The sequence below is a fragment of the Taudactylus pleione genome, unplaced genomic scaffold (genome assembly GCF_031769625.1).
Source record: "Taudactylus pleione unplaced genomic scaffold, aTauple2 ptg000634l, whole genome shotgun sequence".
NCBI lineage: Eukaryota > Metazoa > Chordata > Amphibia > Anura > Myobatrachidae > Taudactylus > Taudactylus pleione.
In genome coordinates, this window is record NW_028285036.1 from 3,362,659 (window position 1) to 3,386,467 (window position 23,809).

At 62.9% G+C, this 23,809-nt stretch overlaps 1 protein-coding gene across 1 annotated transcript in view; it reads left to right on the forward strand.

Annotated features, from left to right (window-relative positions):
• LOC148479189 (uncharacterized) overlaps positions 1-23,809 on the forward strand; it is a 186,695-nt gene that overhangs the window by 127,339 nt on the left and 35,547 nt on the right. The gene's annotated exons all lie outside the window — the stretch shown is intronic.

Genomic DNA, 23,809 nt, shown 5'->3' on the forward strand with positions numbered 1-23,809 from the left:
CACAGCTCCCCCTCTGCCAGCACAGCACCCAACTCACCGACCCTCACCCAGCACAGCTCCCCCCTCTCCCTGCACAGCACCCAAAACACCGGTTGTCACCCAGCACAGCTCCCCCCTCTCCCAGCACAGCACACAACACACCGGCCCTCACCCAGCACAGCTCCCCCCTCTCCCAGCACAGCAACCAACACACCGGTCCTCACCCAGTACAGCTCCCCCTCTCCCAGCACAGCACCCAACACACCAACCCTCAGACAGCACAGCTCCCGTGCTCCCAGCACAGCACCCAATACACCGGCCCTCACCCAGCACAGCACCCAACACACCGACCCTCACCCAGCACAGCTCCCCCCTCTCCCAGCACAGCACATAACACACCGGCCCTCACCCAGCACAGGCCCCCCCTCTCCCAGCACAGCACCCAACACACCGGCCCTCACCCAGCAGAGCACCCAACACACCGGCCCTCACCCAGCACAGCTCCCCCCTCTCCCAGCACAGCACCCAACACACCCACCCTCACCCAGCACAGCTCCCCCCTCTCCCAGCACAGCACCCAACACACCGGCTGTCACCCAGCACAGCTCCCCCCTCTCCCAGCACAGTATCCAACACACTGGCCCTCACCCAGCACAGCTCCCCTCTCCCAGCACAGCACCCAACACACCAGCTGTCACCCAGCACAGCTCCCCCTCTCCCAGCACAGCACACAATACACCGACCCTCACCCTGCACAGCTTCCCCCTCTCCCAGCACAGCACCCAACACACCGACCATCACCCAGCACAGCTCCCCCTCTCCCAGCACAGCACCCAACTCACCGACCCTCACCCAGCACAGCTCCCCCCTCTCCCAGCACAGCACCCAAAACACCGGTTGTCACCCAGCACAGCTCCCCCCTCTCCCAGCACAGCACACAACACACCGGCCCTCACCCAGCACAGCTCCCACCTCTCCCAGCACAGCACCCGAAACACCGACCATCACCCAGCACAGCTCCCCCCTCTCCCAGCAGAGCACCCAACACACCCACCCTCACCCAGCACAACTCCCCCCTCTCCCAGCACAGCACCCAATACACCAACCCTCACACAGCACAGCACTCAACACACCGACCCTCACCCAGCACAGCTCCCCCCTCTCCCAGCACAGCACATAACACACCGGCCCTCACCCAGCACAGGTCCCTCCTCTCCCAGTACAGCACCCAACACACCGGCCCTCACCCAGCACAGCTCCCCCTCACCCAACACAGCAACCAACACACCCGCTGTCACCCAGCACAGCTCCCCCCTCTCCCAGCACAGCATCCAACACACAGGCCCTCACCCAGCACAACTCCCCCCTCTCCCAGCACAGCACCCAACACACCAACCCTCAGACACCACAGCTCCCCTGCTGCAAGAACAGCACCCAATACACCAACCCTCACACAGCACAGCTCCCCCCTCTACCAGCACAGCACCCAACACACCGACCCTCTCCCAGCACAGCTCCCCCCTCTCCCAGCACAGCACATAACACACCGGACCTCACACAGCACGGTCCCCCTTCTCCCAGCTCAGCACCCAACACACCGGCCCTCACCCAGCACAGCACCCAACACACCGGCCCTCACCCAGCACAGCTCCCCCCTCCCCCAGCACAGCACCCAATACACCGGCCCTCACCCAGCACAGCTCCCCCCCTCTCCCAGCACAGCACCCAACACACCCACCCTCACCCAGCACAGCTCCCCCCTCTCCCAGCACAGCACCCAACACACCGGCTGTCACCCAGCACAGCTCCCCCCTCTCCCAGCACAGCATCCAACACACTGGCCCTCACCCAGCACAGCTCCCCTTTCCCAGCACAGCACCCAACACACCGGCTGTCACCCAGCACAGCTCCCCCTCTCCCAGCACAGCACACAATACACCGACCCTCACCCAGCACAGCTCCCCCCTCTCCCAGCACAGCACCCAACACACCGACCCTCACCCAGCACAGCTCCTCCCTCTCCTAGCACAGCACCGAACACAGCGGCCCTCACCCAGCACAGCTCCCCCCCTCTCCCAGCACAGCACGCAACGCACCAGCCCTCACCCGGCACAGCTCCCCCCTCTCCCAGCACAGCACCCAACTCACCGACCCTCACCCAGCACAGCTACCCCCTCTCCCAGCACAGCACTCAACACACCGGCCCTCACCCAGCACAGCTCCTCCCTCTCCCAGCACAGCACCCAACACACCGACCCTCACCCAGCACAGCTCCCTCCTCTCCCAGCACAGCACACAACACACCGACCTTAAGCCAGCACAGCTCCCCCCTCTCCCAGCACAGCACCCAACACACCGAACCTCACCCAGCACAGCTTCCCCCTTTCCCAGCACAGCACCCAACACACCGGCTCTCACCCAGCACATCTTCCCCCTCTCCCAGCACAGCACCCAATACACCGGCCGTCACCCAGCGCAGCTCCCCCCTCTCCCAGCACAGCACCCAATACACTGACCCTCACTCAGCACAGCTCCCCCCTCTCCCAGCACAGCACCCAACACACTGACCCTCACCGAGCACTGCTCCCCCCTCTCCCAGCACAGCACCCAACACACCTGCCCTCACCCAGCACAGCTCCCCCTTTTCCCAGCACAGCACCCAGCACAGCTCCCCCCTCTCCCAGCACAGCACCCACCACACCGACCCTCACCCAGCACAGCTCCCCCTCTCCCAGCACAGCACCCAACTCACCGACCCTCACCCAGCACAGCTCCCCCCTCTCCCAGCACAGCACCCAAAACACCGGTTGTCACCCAGCACAGCTCCCCCCTCTCCCAGCACAGCACACAACACACCGGCCCTCACCCAGCACAGCTCCCCCCTCTCCCAGCACAACACCCAACACACCGGCCCTCACCCAGCACAGCTCCCCCTCGCCCAGCACAGCACCCAACACACCCGCTCTCACCCAGCACAGCTTCCCCCTCTCCCAGCACAGCATCCAACACACCGACCCTCACCCAGCACAGCTCCCCCCTCTCCCAGCACAGCACATAACACACCGGCCCTCACTCAGCACAGGTCCCCCTTTCCCCCAGCTCAGCACCCAACACACCAGCCCTCACCCAGCACAGCACCCAACACACCGGCCCTCACCCAGCACAGCTCCCCCCTCCCCCAGCACAGCACCCAACACACCGACCCTCACCCAGCACAGCTCCCCCCTCTACCAGCACAGCACCCAACACACAGGCCCTCACCCAGCACAACTCCCCCCTCTCCCAGCACAGCACCCAACACACCAACCCTCAGACAGCACAGCTCCCCTGCTGCCAGAACAGCACCCAATACACCAACCCTCACAAAGCACAGCTCCCCCCTCTACCAGCACAGCACCCAACACACCGACCCTCACCCAGCACAGCTCCCCCCTCTCCCAGCACAGCACATAACACACCGGCCCTCACACAGCACAGGTCCCCCTTCTCCCAACTCAGCACCCAACACACCTGCCCTCACCCAGCACAGCACTCAACACACCGGCCCTCACCCAGCACAGCTCCCCCCTCCCCCAGCACAGCACCCAATACACCGGCCCTCACCCAGCACAGCTCCCCCCCTCTCCCAGCACAGCAACCAACACACCCACCCTCACCCAGCACAGCTCCCCCCTCTCCCAGCACAGCACCCAACACACCGGCTGTCACCCAGCACAGCTCCCCCCTCTCCCAGCACAGTATCCAACACACTGGCCCTCACCCAGCACAGCTCCCCTCTCCCAGCACAGCACCCAACACACCAGCTGTCACCCAGCACAGCTCCCCCTCTCCCAGCACAGCACATAATACACCGACCCTCACCCTGCACAGCTTCCCCCTCTCCCAGCACAGCACCCAACACACCGACCATCACCCAGCACAGCTCCCCCTCTCCCAGCACAGCACCCAACTCACCGACCCTCACCCAGCACAGCTCCCCCCTCTCCCAGCACAGCACCCAAAACACCGGTTGTCACCCAGCACAGCTCCCCCCTCTCCCAGCACAGCACACAACACACCGGCCCTCACCCAGCACAGCTCCCACCTCTCCCAGCACAGCACCCGAAACACCGACCATCACCCAGCACAGCTCCCCCCTCTCCCAGCAGAGCACCCAACACACCCACCCTCACCCAGCACAACTCCCCCATCTCCCAGCACAGCACCCAATACACCAACCCTCACACAGCACAGCACTCAACACACCGACCCTCACCCAGCACAGCTCCCCCCTCTCCCAGCACAGCACATAACACACCGGCCCTCACCCAGCACAGGTCCCCCCCTCTCCCAGCACAGCACCCAACACACCGGCTGTCACCCAGCACAGCTCCCCCCGCTCCCAGCACAGCACCCAACACACCGCCCTCACCCAGCACAGCTCCCCCCTCTCCCAGCACAGCACACAACACACCGGCTGTCACCCAGCACAGCTCCACCCTCTTCCAGCACAGCACCCAACACACCGACCCTCACCCAGCACAGCTCCCCCCTCTCCCAGCACAGCACCCAACACACAGGCTGTCATCCACCACAGCTCCCCCCTCTCCCAGCACAGCACCCAACACACCGGCCCTCACCCAGCACAGCTCCCCCCTCTCCCAGGACAGCACACAACACACCGACCTTAACCCAGCACAGCTCCCCCCTCTCCCAGCACAGTACCCAACACACCGACCCTCACCCAGCACAGCTCCCCCCATTCCCAGCACAGCTCCCAACACACCGACTGTCACCCAGCACAGCTCCCCCCTCTCCCAGCACAGCACCCAATACACCGGCCATCACCCAGCGCGGCTCCCCCCTCTCCCAGCACAGCACCCAATACACCGACCCTCACCCAGCACAGCTCCCCCCTCTCCCAGCACAGCACCCAACACAGCGGCCCTCACCCAGCACAGCTCCCCCCCTCTCCCAGCACAGCACCCAACACACCGGCTGTCACCCAGCACAGCTCCCCCTCTCGCAGCACAGCACACAATACACCGAACCTCACCCTGCACAGCTCCCACCTCTCTCAGCACAGCACCCGAAACACCGACCATCACCCAGCACAGCTCCCCCCTCTCCCAGCAGAGCACCCAACACACCCACCCTCACCCAGCACAACTCCCCCCTCTCCCAGCACAGCACCCAATACACCAACCCTCACACAGCACAGCTCCCCCCTCTCCCAGCACAGCACCCAACACACCGACCCTCACCCAGCACAGCTCCCCCCTCTCCCAGCACAGCACATAACACACCGGCCCTCACCCAGCACAGGTCCCCCCTCTCCCAGCACAGCACCCAACACACCGGCTGTCACCCAGCACAGCTCCCCCCTCTCCCAGCACAGCATCCAACACACCTGCCCTCACCCAGCACAGCTCCCCTCTCCCAGCACAGCATCCAACACACCTGCTGTCACCCAGCACAGCTCTCCCTCTCCCAGCACAGCACACAATACACCGACCCTCACCCAGCACAGCTCCCACCTCTCCCAGCACAGCACCCGAAACACCGACCATCACCCAGCACAGCTCCCCCCTCTCCCAGCAGAGCACCCAACACACCCACCCTCACCCAGCACAGCACCCAATACACCAACCCACACACAGCACAGCTCCCCCCTATCCCAGCACAGTACCCAACACACCGACCCTCACCCAGCACAGCTCCCCCCTCTCCCAGCACAGCACATACCACACCGGCCCTCACCCAGCACAGGTCCCCCCTCTCCCAGCACAGCACCCAACACACCGACCCTCACACAGCACAGCTCCCCCCTCTCCCTGCAGAGCACCCAACACAACGGCCCTCACCCAACACCTCACCCAACACACCGGCCCTCACCCAGCACAGCTCCCCCCTCTCCCAGCACAGCACCCAACACACCGGCCCTCACCCAGCACAGCTCCCCCCCTCTCCCAGCACAGCACCCAACACACCGGCTGTCACCCAGCACAGCTCCCCCTCTCCCAGCACAGCACACAATACACCGATCCCCTCACCCTGCACAGCTCCCCCCTCTCCCAGCACAGCACCCAACACACCGACCCTCACCCAGCACAGCTCCCCCTCTGCCAGCACAGCACCCAACTCACCGACCCTCACCCAGCACAGCTCCCCCCTCTCCCTGCACAGCACCCAAAACACCGGTTGTCACCCAGCACAGCTCCCCCCTCTCCCAGCACAGCACACAACACACCGGCCCTCACCCAGCACAGCTCCCCCCTCTCCCAGCACAGCAACCAACACACCGGTCCTCACCCAGTACAGCTCCCCCTCTCCCAGCACAGCACCCAACACACCAACCCTCAGACAGCACAGCTCCCGTGCTCCCAGCACAGCACCCAATACACCGGCCCTCACCCAGCACAGCACCCAACACACCGACCCTCACCCAGCACAGCTCCCCCCTCTCCCAGCACAGCACATAACACACCGGCCCTCACCCAGCACAGGCCCCCCCTCTCCCAGCACAGCACCCAACACACCGGCCCTCACCCAGCAGAGCACCCAACACACCGGCCCTCACCCAGCACAGCTCCCCCCTCTCCCAGCACAGCACCCAACACACCCACCCTCACCCAGCACAGCTCCCCCCTCTCCCAGCACAGCACCCAACACACCGGCTGTCACCCAGCACAGCTCCCCCCTCTCCCAGCACAGCATCCAACACACCGGCCCTCACCCAGCACAGCTCCCCTCTCCCAGCACAGTACCCAACACACCTGCTGTCACCCAGCACAGCTCCCCCTCTCCCAGCACAGCACACAATACACCGACCCTCACCCAGCACAGCTCCCACCTCTCCCAGCACAGCACCCGAAACACCGACCATCACCCAGCACAGCTCCCTCCTCTCCCAGCAGAGCACCCAACACACCCACCCTCACCCAGCACAGCACTCAATACACCAACCCTCACACAGCACAGCTCCCCCCTGTCCCAGCACAGCACCCAATACACCGACCCTCACCCAGCACAGCTCCCCCCTCTCCCTGCACAGCACATACCACACCGGCCCTCACCCAGCACAGGTCCCCCCTCTCCCAGCACAGTACCCAACACACCGACCCTCACACAGCACAGCTCCGCCCTCTCCCGGCACAGCACCCAACACAACGGCCCTCTCCCAACACCGCACCCAACACACCGGCCCTCACCCAGCACAGCTCCCCCCTCTCCCAGCACAGCACACAACACACCGGCCCTCACCCAGCACAGCTCCCCCCCTCTCCCAGCAGAGCACCCAACACACCCACCCTCACCCAGCACAGCTCCCCCATCTCCCAGCACAGCACCCAACACCGGCCCTCACCCAGCACAGCTCCCCTCTCCCAGCACAGCACCCAACACACCGGCTGTCACCCAGCACAGCTCCCCCTCTCCCAGCACAGCACCCAACACACCGGCCCTCACCCAGCACAGCTCCCCCATCTCCCAGCACAGCACCTGAAACACCGACCATCACCCAGCACAGCTCCCCCCTCTCCCAGCACAGCACCCAACACACCCACCCTCACCCAGCACAGCTCCCCCCTCTCGCAGCACAGCTCCCAACACACCGGCTGTCACCCAGCACAGCTCCCCCTCTCCCAGCACAGCACATACCACACCGGCCCTCACCCAGCACAGGTCCCCCCTCTCCCAGCACAGCACCCAACACACCGACCCTCACACAGCACAGCTCCCCCCTCTCCCAGCACAGCACCCAACACAACGGCCCTCACCCAACACAGCACCCAACAAACCGGCCCTCACCCAGCACAGCTCCCCCCTCTCCCAGCACAGCACCTAACACACCGGCCCTCACCCAGCACAGCTCCCCCCCTCTCCCAGCACAGCACCCAAGACACCCACCCTCACCCAGCACAGCTCCCCCATCTCCCAGCACAGCACCCAACACCACCCCTCACCCAGCACAGCTCCCCTCTCCCAGCACAGCACCCAACACACCGGCTGTCACCCAGCACAGCTCCCCCTCTCCCAGCACAGCACCCAACACACCGGCCCTCACCCAGCACAGCTCCCCCCTCTCCCAGCACAGCACCTGAAACACCGACCATCACCCAGCACAGCTCCCCCCTCTCCCAGCACAGCACCCAACACACCCACCCTCACCCAGCACAGCTCCCCCCTCTCGCAGCACAGCTCCCAACACACCGGCTGTCACCCAGCACAGCTCCCCCTCTCCCAGCACAGCACATACCACACCGGCGCTCACCCAGCACAGGTCCCCCCTCTCCCAGCACAGCACCCAACACACCGACCCTCACACAGCACAGCTCCCCCCTCTCCCAGCACAGCACCCAACACAACGGCCCTCACCCAACACAGCACCCAACAAACCGGCCCTCACCCAGCACAGCTCCCCCCTCTCCCAGCACAGCACCTAACACACCGGCCCTCACCCAGCACAGCTCCCCCCCTCTCCCAGCACAGCACCCAAGACACCCACCCTCACCCAGCACAGCTCCCCCATCTCCCAGCACAGCACCCAACACCACCCCTCACCCAGCACAGCACCCAACACACCGGCTGTCACCCAGCACAGCTCCCCCTCTCCCAGCACAGCACCCAACACACCGGCCCTCACCCAGCACAGCTCCCCCCTCTCCCAGCACAGCACCCGAAACACCGACCATCACCCAGCACAGCTCCCCCCTCTCCCAGCACAGCACCCAACACACCCACCCTCACCCAGCACAGCTCCCCCCTCTCCCAGCACAGCACCCAACACACCGGCTGTCACCCAGCACTGCTCCCCCTCTCCCAGCACAGCATCCAACACACCGACCTCATCCCAGCATACTCCCCCCTCTCCCAGCACAGCACCCAACACACCGGCTGTCACCCAGCACAGCTCCCCCCTCTCCCTGCACAGCACCCAACACACCGACCCTCACCCAGCACAGCTACCCCCTCTCCCAGCACAGCACATAACACACCGGCCCTCACCCAGCACAGGCCCCCCCTCTCCCAGCACAGCACCCAACACACCGGCCCTCACCCAGCACAGCACCCAACACACCGGCCCTCACCCAGCACAGCTCCCCCCTCTCCCAGCACAGCACCCAACACACCGGCCCTCACCCAGCACAGCTCCCCCCCTCTCCCAGCACAGCACCTAACACACCCACCCTCACCCAGCACAGCTCCCCCCTCTCCCAGCACAGCTCCCAACACACCGGATGTCACCCAGCACAGCTCCCCCTCTCCCAGCACAGCATCCAACACACCGGCCCTCACCCAGCACAGCTCCCCTCTCCCAGCACAGCATCCAACACACCTGCTGTCACCCAGCACAGCTCCCCCTCTCCCAGCACAGCACACAATACACCGACCCTCACCCAGCACAGCTCCCACCTCTCCCAGCACAGCACCCGAAACACCGACCATCACCCAGCACAGCTCCCCCTCTCCCAGCAGAGCACCCAACACACCCACCCTCACCCAGCACAGCACCCAATACACCAACCCACACACAGCACAGCTCCCCCCTGTCCCAGCACAGCACCCAACACACCGACCCTCACCCAGCACAGCTCCCCCCTCTCCCAGCACAGCACATACCACACCGGCCCTCACCCAGCACAGGTCCCCCCTCTCCCAGCACAGCACCCAACACACCGACCCTCATACAGCACAGCTCCCCCCTCTCCCGGCACAGCACCCAACACAACGGCCCTCACCCAACACCGCACCCAACACACCGGCCCTCACCCAGCACAGCTCCCCCCTCTCCCAGCACAGCACCCAACACACCGGCCCTCACCCAGCACAGCTCCCCCCCTCTCCCAGCACAGCACCCAACACACCGGCTGTCACCCAGCACAGCTCCCCCTCTCCCAGCACAGCACACAATACACCGATCCCCTCACCCTGCACAGCTCCCCCCTCTCCCAGCACAGCACCCAACACACCAACCCTCACCCAGCACAGCTCCCCCTCTGCCAGCACAGCACCCAACTCACCGACCCTCACCCAGCACAGCTCCCCCCTCTCCCTGCACAGCACCCAAAACACCGGTTGTCACCCAGCACAGCTCCCCCCTCTCCCAGCACAGCACACAACACACCGGCCCTCACCCAGCACAGCTCCCCCCTCTCCCAGCACAGCACCCAACACACCGGCCCTCACCCAGTACAGCTCCCCCTCTCCCAGCACAGTACCCAACACACCAACCCTCAGACAGCACAGCTCCCGTGCTCCCAGCACAGCACCCAATACACCGGCCCTCGCCCAGCACAGCTCCCCCCTCTCCCAGCACAGCACCCAACACACCGACCCTCACCCAGCACAGCTCCCCCCTCTCCCAGCACAGCACATAACACACCGACCCTCACCCAGCACAGGCCCCCCCTCTCCCAGCACAGCACCCAACACACCGGCCCTCACCCAGCACAGCACCCAACACACCGGCCCTCACCCAGCACAGCTCCCCCCTCTCCCAGCACAGCACCCAACACACCGGCCCTCACCCAGCACAGCTCCCCCCCTCTCCCAGCACAGCACCCAACACACCCACCCTCACCCAGCACAGCTCCCCCCTCTAACAGCACAGCACCCAACACACCGGCTGTCACCCAGCACAGCTCCCCCCTCTCCCAGCACAGCATCCAACACACCGGCCCTCACCCAGCACAGCTCCCCTCTCCCAGCACAGCACCCAACACACCTGCTGTCACCCAGCACAGCTCCCCCTCTCCCAGCACAGCACACAATACACCAACCCTCACCCAGCACAGCTCCCACCTTTCCCAGCACAGCACCCGAAACACCGACCATCACACAGCACAGCTCCCCCCTCTCCCAGCAGAGCACCCAACACACCCACCCTCACCCAGCACAGCACCCAATACACCAACCCTCACACAGCACAGCTCCCCCCTGTCCCAGCACAGCACCCAACACACCGACCCTCACCCAGCACAGCTCCCCCCTCTCCCTGCACAGCACATACCACACCGGCCCTCACCCAGCACAGGTCCCCCCTCTCCCAGCACAGTACCCAACACACCGACCCTCACACAGCACAGCTCCGCCCTCTCCCGGCACAGCACCCAACACAACGGCCCTCACCCAACACCGCACCCAACACACCGGCCCTCACCCAGCACAGCTCCCCCCTCTCCCAGCACAGCACCCAACACACCGGCCCTCACCCAGCACAGCTCCCCCCCTCTCCCAGCAGAGCACCCAACACACCCACCCTCACCCAGCACAGCTCCCCCACCTCCCAGCACAGCACCCAACACCGGCCCTCACCCAGCACAGCTCCCCTCTCCCAGCACAGCACCCAACACACCGGCTGTCACCCAGCACAGCTCCCCCTCTCCCAGCACAGCACCCAACACACCGGCCCTCACCCAGCACAGCTCCCCCCTCTCCCTGCACAGCACCTGAAACACCGACCATCACCCAGCACAGCTCCCCCCTCTCCCAGCACAGCACCCAACACACCCACCCTCACCCAGCACAGCTCCCCCCTCTCACAGCACAGCTCCCAACACACCGGCTGTCACCCAGCACAGCTCCCCCTCTCCCAGCACAGCACATACCACACCGGCCCTCATCCAGCACAGGTCCCCCCTCTCCCAGCAGAGCACCCAACACACCCACCCTCACCCAGCACAGCACCCAATACACCAACCCTCACACAGCACAGCTCCCCCCTGTCCCAGCACAGCACCCAACACACCGACCCTCACCCAGCACAGCTCCCCCCTCTCCCTGCACAGCACATACCACACCGGCCCTCACCCAGCACAGGTCCCCCCTCTCCCAGCACAGTACCCAACACACCGACCCTCACACAGCACAGCTCCGCCCTCTCCCGGCACAGCACCCAACACAACGGCCCTCACCCAACACCGCACCCAACACACCGGCCCTCACCCAGCACAGCTCCCCCCTCTCCCAGCACAGCACCCAACACACCGGCCCTCACCCAGCACAGCTCCCCCCCTCTCCCAGCAGAGCACCCAACACACCCACCCTCACCCAGCACAGCTCCCCCACCTCCCAGCACAGCACCCAACACCGGCCCTCACCCAGCACAGCTCCCCTCTCCCAGCACAGCACCCAACACACCGGCTGTCACCCAGCACAGCTCCCCCTCTCCCAGCACAGCACCCAACACACCGGCCCTCACCCAGCACAGCTCCCCCCTCTCCCTGCACAGCACCTGAAACACCGACCATCACCCAGCACAGCTCCCCCCTCTCCCAGCACAGCACCCAACACACCCACCCTCACCCAGCACAGCTCCCCCCTCTCACAGCACAGCTCCCAACACACCGGCTGTCACCCAGCACAGCTCCCCCTCTCCCAGCACAGCACATACCACACCGGCCCTCATCCAGCACAGGTCCCCCCTCTCCCAGCACAGCACCCAACATACCGACCCTCACACAGCACAGCTCCCCCCGCTCCCAGCACAGCACCCAACACAAAGGCCCTCACCCAACACAGCACCCAACAAACCGGCCCTCACCCAGCACAGCTCCCCCCTCTCCCAGCACAGCACCCAACACACCGGCCCTCACCCAGCACATCTCCCCCCCTCTCCCAGCACAGCACCCAACACACCCACCCTCACCCAGCACAGCTCCCCCATCTCCCAGCACAGCACCCAACACCGGCCCTCACCCAGCACAGCTCCCCTCTCCCAGCACAGCACCCAACACACCGGCTGTCACCCAGCACAGCTCCCCCTCTCCCAGCACAGCACCCAACACACCCACCCTCACCCAGCACAGCTCCCCCCTCTCCCTACACAGCACCCAACACACCGGCTGTCAGCCAGCACTGCTCCCCCTCTCCCAGCACAGCTTCCAACACACCGACCTCATCCCAGCACAGCTCCCCCCTCTCCCAGCACAGCACCCAACACACCGGCTGTCACGCAGCACAGCTCCCCCCTCTCCCAGCACAGCACCCGACACACCCACCCTCACCCTGCACAGCTCCCCCCTCTCCCAGCACAGCACCCAACACACCGGCTGTCACCCAGCACAGCTCCCCCCTCTCCCAACACAGCACCCAACACACCCACCCTCACCCATCACAGCTCCCCCCTCTCCCAGCACAGCACCCAACACACCGGCCCTCACCCAGCACAGCTCCCCCCTCTCCCAGGACAGCTCACAACACACCGACCTTAATCCAGCACAGCACCCCCCTCTCCCAGCACAGCACCCAACACACCGACCCTCACCCAGCACAGCCCTCCCCCATTCCCAGCACAGCTCCCAACACACCGACCCTCACCCAGCACAGCTCTCCCCCATTCCCAGCACAGCTCCCAACACACCGACCTCATCCCAGCACAGCTCCCCCCTCTCCCAGCACAGCACCCAACACACCGGCTGTCACGCAGCACAGCTCCCCCCTCTCCCAGCACAGCACCCGACACACCCACCCTCACCCTGCACAGCTCCCCCCTCTCCCAGCACAGCACCCAACACACCGGCCCTCACCCAGCACAGCTCCCCCCTCTCCCAGCACAGCACCCAACACACCGGCTGTCACCCAGCACAGCTCCCCCTCTCCCAGCACAGCACCCAACACACCTACCCTCACCCAGCAGAGCTCCCCCTCTCCCTGCACAGCACACAATACACCGACCCTCACCCAGCACAGCTCCCCCCTCTCCCAGCACAGCACTCAACACACCGACCATCACACAGCACAGTTCCCCCCTCTCCCAGCACAGCACATAACACACCGGCCCTCACCCAGCACAGGTACCCCCTCTCCCAGCACAGCACCCAACACACCGACCCTCACACAGCACAGCTTCCCCCTCTCCCGGCACAGCACCCAACACAACGGCCCTCACCCAACACAGCACCCAACACACCGGCCCTCACCCAGCACAGCTCCCCCCTCTCCCAGCACAACACCCAACACACCGGCCCTCACCCAGCACAGCTCCCCCCCTCTCCCAGCACAGCACCAAACAGTCCCACCCTCACCCAGCACAGCTCCCCCCTCTCCCAGCACAGCACCCAACACACCGGCCCTCACCCAGCACAGCTCCCCCCTCTCCCAGCACAGCACCCAACACACCAGCCCTCACCCAGCACAGCTCCCCCCTCTCCCAGCACAGCACCCAACACACCGGCTGTCACCCAGCACAGCTCCCCCTCTCCCAGCACAGCATCCAACACACCGACCTCATCCCAGCACAGCTCCCCCCTCTCCCAGCACAGCATCCAACACACCGACCTTCATCCAGCACAGCTCCCCCCTCTCCCAGCACAGCACCCAACACAACGGCTGTCACCCAGCACAGCTCCCCCCTCTCCCAACACAGCACCCAACACACCCACCCTCACCCATCACAGCTCCCCCCTCTCCCAGCACAGCACCCAACACACTGGCCCTCACCCAGCACAGCTCCCCCCTCTCCCAGGACAGCTCACAACACACCGACCTTAACCCAGCACAGCACCCCCCTCTCCCAGCACAGCACCCAACACACCGACCCTCACCCAGCACAGCCCTCCCCCATTCCCAGCACAGCTCCCAACACACCGACCCTCACCCAGCACAGCTCTCCCCCATTCCCAGCACAGCTCCCAACACACCGACTGTCACCCAGCACAGCTCCCCCCTCTCCCAGCACAGCACCTAATACACTGTCCGTCACCCAGCGCAGCTCCCCCCTCTCCCAGCACAGCACCCAATACACCAACCCTCACCCAGCACAGCTACCCCCTCTCCCAGCACAGCACCCAACACAGCGGCCCTCACCCAGCACAGCTCCCCCCTCTCCCAGCACAGCACCCAACACACCGTCAATGACCCAGCACAGCTCCCCCCTCGCCCTGCACAGCACCAACACACCGGCCCTCACCCAGCACAGCTCCCCCCTCTCCCGGCACAGCACCCAACACAACGGCCCTCACCCAACACCGCACCCAACAAACCGGCCCTCACCCAGCACAGCTCCCCCCTCTCCCAGCACAGCACCCAACACACCGGCCCTAACCCAGCACAGCTCCCCCCCTCTCCCAGCACAGCACCCAACACACCCACCCTCACCCAGCACAGCTCCCCCATCTCCCAGCACAGCACCCAACACCGCCCCTCACCCAGCACAGCTCCCCTCTCCCAGCACAGCACCCAACACACCGGCTGTCACCCAGCACAGCTCCCCCTCTCCCAGCACAGCACCCAACACACCGGCCCTCACCCAGCACAGCTCCCCCCTCTCCCAGCACAGCACCCGAATCACCGACCATCACCCAGCACAGCTCCCCCCTCTCCCAGCACAGCACCCAACACACCCACCCTCACCCAGCACAGCTCCCCCCTCTCTCAGCACAGCACCCAACACACCGGCTGTCACCCAGCACTGCTCCCCCTCTCCCAGCACAGCATCCAACACACCGACCTCATCCCAGCATACTCCCCCCTCTCCCAGCACAGCACCCAACACACCGGCTGTCACCCAGCACAGCTCCCCCCTCTCCCTGCACAGCACCCAACACACCCACCCTCACCCTGCACAGCTCCCCCCTCTCCCAGCACAGCACCCAACACACCGGCCCTCACCCAGCACAGCTCCCCCCTCTCCCAGCACAGCACCCAACACACCGGCTGTCACCCAGCACAGCTCCCCCTCACCCAGCACAGCACCCAACACACTGACCATCACACAGCACAGTTCCCCCCTCTCCCAGCACAGCACATAACACACCGCTCCTCACCCAGCACAGGTACCCCCTCTCCCAGCACAGCACCCAACACACCGACCCTCACACATCACAGCTTCCCCCTCTCCCGGCACAGCACCCAACACAACGGCCCTCACCCAACACAGCACCCAACACACCGGCCCTCACCCAGCACAGCTCCCCCCTCTCCCAGCACAACACCCAACACACCGGCCCTCACCCGGCAGAAGTCCCTCCTCTCCCAGCACAGCACCCAACACACCGGCCCTCACCCAGCACAGCTCCCCCCTCTCCCAGCACAGCACCCAACACACCGGCTGTCACCCAGCACAGCTCCCCCTCTCCCAGCACAGCATCCAACACACCGACCTCATCCCAGCACAGCTCCCCCCTCTCCCAGCACAGCATCCAACACACCGATCTTCATCCAGCACAGCTCCCCCCTCTCCCAGCACAGCACCCAACACACCGGCTGTCACCCATCACAGCTCCCCCCTCTCCCAGCACAGCACCCAACACACCCACCCTCACCCATCACAGCTCCCCCCTCTCCCAGCACAGCACCCAACACACCGGCTCTCACCCAGCACAGCTCCCCCCTCTCCCAGGACAGCTCACAACACACCGACCTTAACCCAGCACAGCTCCCCCCTCTCCCAGCACAGCACCCAACACACCGGCTCTCACCCAGCACAGCTCCCCCCATTCCCAGCACAGCTCCCAACACACCGACTGTCACCCAGCACAGCTCCCCCCTCTCCCAGCACAGCACCCAACACACCAGCCCTCACCCAGCACAGCTCCCCCCTCTCCCAGCACAGCACCCAACACACCGGCTGTCACCCAGCACAGCTCCCCCTCTCCCAGCACAGCATCCAACACACCGACCTCATCCCAGCACAGCTCCCCCCTCTCCCAGCACAGCACCCAACACACCGGCCCTCACCCAGCACAGCTCCCCCCTCTCCCAGGACAGCTCACAACACACCGACCTTAACCCAGCACAGCACCCCCCTCTCCCAGCACAGCACCCAACACACCGACCCTCACCCAGCACAGCCCTCCCCCATTCCCAGCACAGCTCCCAACACACCGACCCTCACCCAGCACAGCTCTCCCCCATTCCCAGCACAGCTCCCAACACACCGACTGTCACCCAGCACAGCTCCCCCCTCTCCCAGCACAGCACCTAATACACTGTCCGTCACCCAGCGCAGCTCCCCCCTCTCCCAGCACAGCACCCAATACACCAACCCTCACCCAGCACAGCTCCTCTCTCTCCCAGCACAGCACCCAACACACCGACCCTCACCCAGCACAGCTCCCCCCTCTCCCAGCACAGCACCCAACACAGCGGCCCTCACCCAGCACAGCTCCCCCCTCTCCCAGCACAGCACCCAACACACCGTCAATGACCCAGCACAGCTCCCCCCTCGCCCTGCACAGCACCAACACACCGGCCCTCACCCAGCACAGCTCCCCCCTCTCCCGGCACAGCACCCAACACAACGGCCCTCACCCAACACCGCACCCAACAAACCGGCCCTCACCCAGCACAGCTCCCCCCTCTCCCAGCACAGCACCCAACACACCGGCCCTCACCCAGCACAGCTCCCCCCCTCTCCCAGCACAGCACCCAACACACCCACCCTCACCCAGCACAGCTCCCCCATCTCCCAGCACAGCACCCAACACCGCCCCTCACCCAGCACAGCTCCCCTCTCCCAGCACAGCACCCAACACACCGGCTGTCACCCAGCACAGCTCCCCCTCTCCCAGCACAGCACCCAACACACCGGCCCTCACCCAGCACAGCTCCCCCCTCTCCCAGCACAGCACCCGAATCACCGACCATCACCCAGCACAGCTCCCCCCTCTCCCAGCACAGCACCCAACACACCCACCCTCACCCAGCACAGCTCCCCCCTCTCCCAGCACAGCACCCAACACACCGGCTGTCACCCAGCACTGCTCCCCCTCTCCCAGCACAGCATCCAACACACCGACCTCATCCCAGCATACTCCCCCCTCTCCCAGCACAGCACCCAACACACCGGCTGTCACCCAGCACAGCTCCCCCCTCTCCCTGCACAGCACCCAACACACCCACCCTCACCCTGCACAGCTCCCCCCTCTCCCAGCACAGCACCCAACACACCGGCCCTCACCCAGCACAGCTCCCCCCTCTCCCAGCACAGCACCCAACACACCGGCTGTCACCCAGCACAGCTCCCCCTCACCCAGCACAGCACCCAACACACTGACCATCACACAGCACAGTTCCCCCCTCTCCCAGCACAGCACATAACACACCGCTCCTCACCCAGCACAGGTACCCCCTCTCCCAGCACAGCACCCAACACACCGACCCTCACACAGCACAGCTTCCCCCTCTCCCGGCACAGCACCCAACACCACGGCCCTCACCCAACACAGCACCCAACACACCGGCCCTCACCCAGCACAGCTCCCCCCTCTCCCAGCACAACACCCAACACACCGGCCCTCACCCGGCAGAAGTCCCTCCTCTCCCAGCACAGCACCCAACACACCGGCCCTCACCCAGCACAGCTCCCCCCTCTCCCAGCACAGCACCCAACACACCGGCTGTCACCCAGCACAGCTCCCCCTCTCCCAGCACAGCATCCAACACACCGACCTCATCCCAGCACAGCTCCCCCCTCTCCCAGCACAGCATCCAACACACCGATCTTCATCCAGCACAGCTCCCCCCTCTCCCAGCACAGCACCCAACACACCGGCTGTCACCCAGCACAGCTCCCCCCTCTCCCAGCACAGCACCCAACACACCCACCCTCACCCATCACAGCTCCCCCCTCTCCCAGCACAGCACCCAACACACCGGCTCTCACCCAGCACAGCTCCCCCCTCTCCCAGGACAGCTCACAACACACCGACCTTAACCCAGCACAGCTCCCCCCTCTCCCAGCACAGCACCCAACACACCGGCTCTCACCCAGCACAGCTCCCCCCATTCCCAGCACAGCTCCCAACACACCGACTGTCACCCAGCACAGCTCCCCCCTCTCCCAGCACAGCACCCAATACACTGGCCGTCACCCAGCACAGCTCCCCCCTCTCCCAGCACAGCACCCAATACACTGGCCGTCACCCAGCGCAGCTCCCCCCTCTCCCAGCACAGCACCCAACACACCGACCCTCACCCAGCACAGCTCCCCCCTCTCCCAGCACAGCACCCAACACAGCGGCCCTCACCCAGCACAGCTCCCCCCTCTCCCAGCACAGCACCCAACACACCGTCAATGACCCAGCACAGCTCCCCCCTCGCCCAGCACAGCACCCAACACACCGGCCCTCACCCAGCACAGCTCCCCCCTCTCCCAGCACAGCACCCAACACACCCACCCTCACCCAGCACAGCTTCCCCTCTCCCAGCACAGCACCCAACACACCGGCCCTCGCCCAGCACAGCTCCCCCCCTCTCCCAGCACAGCACCCAACACACCGGCCCTCACCCAGCACAGCTCCCCCCTCTCCCATCACAGCACCCAGCACACCGGCCCTCACCCAGCACAGCTTCCCCCTCTCCCATCACAGCACCCAACACACCGGCCCTCACCCAGCACAGCTCCCCCCTCTCCTAGCACAGCACCCAACACACCAACCCTCACACAGCACAGCTTCCCCCTCTCCCACCACAGCACCCAACACACCCACCCTCACCCAGCACAGCTCCCCCCTCTCCCATCACAGCACACAACACACCGGCCCTCGCCCAGCACAGCTCCCCCCTCTCCCAGCACAGCACCCAACACACCGGCCCTCACCCAGCACAGCTCCCCCCTCTCCCAGCACAGCACCCAACACACCGGCCCTCGCCCAGCACAGCTCCCCCCTCTCCCAGCACAGCACCCAACACACCGGCCCTCACCCAGCACAGCTCCCCCCTCTCCCAGCACAGCATGGTGTCAGCACCACTCACCTGACCCAGTACCCCTATACCAGCAGTTGCACAGCACCCCCTTCACCCAGCATGACAACTCCCCTCACCCAACACAGCACCCCCCTCTCCCAGCACAGCATGGTGTCAGCACCCACACTCACCCAGCACCCCTATCCCAGCAGAGCACCCCTCTCCCAGCAGTGAGGACCACAGCTCCCGGCCCTCTCCCAGTTCCAGACTTAATTTACTTGTGCGCAGCGGCTAGCAGGCCGCATTCCGGTGCATGCCACCCCCGGCGTTTACCACTAGCTGCCGTCCAGAAGTCCCGCCCCCGAAGAACCGCCGCTGCCCTCTCATTGTTTGCTGCTGCCGGGCCCGATCAGAGCTGTCAGCTGAGCTCCGATCATGGACTGCACAGCGGCAGTTACAGCGGCCAGAGGCTCTGCCCACCCGGCTGCAGGTGCCCCAGCCATGCCTGCCCCAAATCTCTGCCAGCCCTAGGCGGGCTCAGATGCCCCTAGATATTCCAAATGCCCTAGGCATTTGCTTAGTTTGCCTAGGGCTGGCTATGTTTAAAAGTATCCGAGCACACAAATATCAAATAGCCACAATGCAAATGAATGGAAGTACCATCAGCTGGAGAGGCAATCAGCAATAAGGAGCCAGTCGGTGACAAGCTGTTAACTAATGTTTCTGCTGATTTTGATGATTAGTGCGTATTTTATATCGATGCTCCAGCATCCGCCATAGATACACGTCCTGACAGGCTCAGTCGCATCACACGACAACGTCCCATTACTGCATTCTGGCCCTGATTCAGAGCCGCTCGCATAAAGCGAGCGCTCGCTCTGAATCAGGGCGGCCGCTTTTTTTTAGAAAAAAAACAGCCTCCTGGCCGCTCTCTAAGCTGTGGGTGACCACCCACAGCTTTTGCGAGCTGCCAGGTGATGGTCGCGACCATCGGGCTTGCGACGAGACCCTTGTGGCAAGCCCCAGTGAACTTCCTGCTCTAATAGAGCCGGAAGCTCACTACTGACATCACAGTAGGGCCGCCCACAAACGGCAGACATTCCTTCAGAAACGCCTCAGTTTGTCCAGCCAACAAAACGGGGCGAGCTGTTGATCAACATCGACAGCCGCTCCGTTTGTAGCGAGCCCTGGAGCGAGTGAATTTCTCACTCGCTACGGGGCTTGTGCGCGCAATGCCCAACCATCGACCCGCTTGCGAGCGCATAGCACTTGCGAACGGTCTGAATCAGGTCCTCTGCCTGTACACCCTTCCCTCCCGTGTTTCACCCAGGTGTGCTGAGAGGGGGCGGTACAAAATAAACAGGTGCGGGTCTGTCTAGGTGCCCAGGAATGCAGGGAAGTCAAAAACACACCCCAATGATGCAGAAGCCACACCCCCATAGGATCAAATTCCATCCCCCCACCCCAGTACCTGCTCCTGGCCTCCAGGAGGCCCTGGTTCTACCTCAGAAAGAGTAATGAGTTGTAAGAGCATATGAATGTAAGTGGAGCACTTTTATGCGCAAGCGTGGTACAGAAATACGTAAAAAATATGCATATGTCCATCTATATAGGTTGGCATACTTCGGCTAGATCTCTCCGCTGACAGCAGTGGAAACAGTGACATTCGCAGGTTGAAGTACAAATAAATACAAACTTGATAGGTTTGGAGTGATGCGACAGACTCTAAATTAAGTATTTCTCATTTAAACAGTGGGAAACGCTCTGCAACTGGGATGTGTTTATCAAAACAGCAATACCACCCCTATATAATCAGCAGTATTCCAGGATAATGGCCCCAGAGCCATTACGCTTCCACTGTGCCTGCAACGCTCGTGACCGCAATTATCTAAATGCTCCTTAAAACGCAGGTGATGTTACGGTCTTTGCACAAAGCCTCAGCTGCTCCATTTAGGATCATTTTTATTCTCTAAGGACAGATGATATGAAGAAATGAGAAGTAGGTCGGATGAGAGGAGAGGTGGGCGGTAGATTTCGGAGAAAGTGTACAAAAATAGTTGTCAGCGGGATTGGTATAGACAAGGTTAGGGCACAGTGAGTAAACTCATTATGTCCTCCTATTCTCACACGCATTAAGCTTCTGGAAAGCACGCTTCATCTTAACGTGTCTCTGGGAACACAGTGTTCTGGTCTATTTCCGTGTCTTGCACGAACCTTGGGTGAGATGCATTTCATTGTGACCAGAATTGCCCATTGGCAACGGCTACCAATGAAACTAGCCATTAGTTCTGCAGGTGAGGCGTCAGGGACTATTTATCTCAGTCCTGAAACTTTAATTAACCAGTAAGTGATAAAAGCAATCTTACAGCTCACCTACTTTGTGCTGCGATAACTATTTGTGCCGCACAGACAGCCTGAATTATGGAGAATTAGACCTTTTATTTGAAGACCTGATGAAGAGGTGGCAAACAAGGCTGGAATTTGCTGCACTGTGGGCATATTTTCAGTGACCTAAAAACTCCTAGGACAGGTCTCTATAGTTTTGGCAATTCTAAAAAAAAAATTTGCAACTTCAGAAAACTTTAATCAATTTCATTTAATATCCTCTACATCAGGGATGGGGAAACTCAGGCCTGGGGGCCATATAAGGAGCGCAGAATCATCTGGTCTGGCCCTGTGAGCTCTTTTTCTGCTAGCCTCATCTGGCTAGCAGGGCACCCTGCAGCCAGAATCTATGCAGAGGTGCCGCCTGGAGGATCCTTAGGACGCTTCAGACGATCACACCCAGGGCCGGCTCTAGGGGCATTCGACCTGCCATGTGGGCACGCCCCTTAGATAACGCCATATAAGGAGGCATGGCCTATGGTAATTAGGCCACGTCCCCAATTTTGGTCAGGCACAGGGGGCTATTAGCCCTGGAGCCGGCCCTGATCACACCGCTGCCATTACAGCTCCCAGGAGCATTCTCAGTATGCACAAGGGATTGCTGTAATCACCGGCGATTGTGACCCCGCCCATGTGACATCACACATTGGGGGCGTGGCCTGCACCAGGCCCGCAAATAATGTTATATATATCAAATTGATCCTCAGCAGAAAAAAGGTTCCCTACCCCTGCTCTACATGGTCACATGCAACATTTCGAAGAGGCATATTTATTAATTATCGGGAATTTGGGCCTGATTCAGAGCCGCTCGTTAGCGGCCGCTCGTTCGCTCCGAGCGATGTTTGCCCAACTGCGCATGCGTACGGATCGTTATACGCATGCGCGAACCAGTTAGTGCGGTCGAAATTCATGTGCTCGCAAAATGGCGAATGCCTGATAATTTGAGTGACAGAAAGAGGCGTATGTGGGTGGTAACAGGAGAAGGTGCTTGAAAACGGGGAGTGGAGATCCGAACGCAGGCGTGCTTAAAGGTCAAAACGGACGTTTTATGGGTGTGCATAATTAATACAGCAGCGTCATTGACCACGTCACTGGGTTATTTTATAGCCAGAACTGCTCGCAAGATTGTGGTAGCAAAAACCAACCACAAGAATAGCGAGCAGTTCATACCCTGGTCGATGTACTCGATTAATCTAATAAATAGCGGACATGACGTAGGATGCGAGTGGCCAGGGGGCGTATTTTTCCAAAAAACGACCGCAAGTTTTGTTCGCTCGTTCAGACCTAGAGGCGTGAACAGACCGCAAAGAGCGAACGGTTGATTTGAATAGCCAGTCCTATTTTCTGGACGAGCGAGCGCTAATTGCGTCCGGCTCTGAATCAGGCCCTTAGTCCCGTTAATTATTAACAAATTAAGTATTGCTAGGATGTAACAAAAATAACATCCAGCATTAGGGGCTCTGATATATGTGAGAAGTTAAATGATCACTAATACAATCACTTCTGCATTCAGGACCCGGCATGCTACCATGTATCTATTGTCATTAGACCGCGCAGGTGCGAGCAGGGATTACCGGGGAGGGTTCCTACAGCGGCTAACATCATGCCAAGATGGGTTTAGCTACCGAGGCCGGAACTTAATACATTTTACATTTTTAGAAACCACCATAAAAACCTATGGGGCTGCTTTTGCTTCCAAAAATGGGGGATCGCAGCAGATACAGCATGGCCGATATCGGCTCCTGTCCTCGTACATACATCCAGGCGATGCTGACTATTTACAGGTAGCTGCAAAAATGGGGGACATTCTGAAAATATTTTTTGATATGTATGCTCT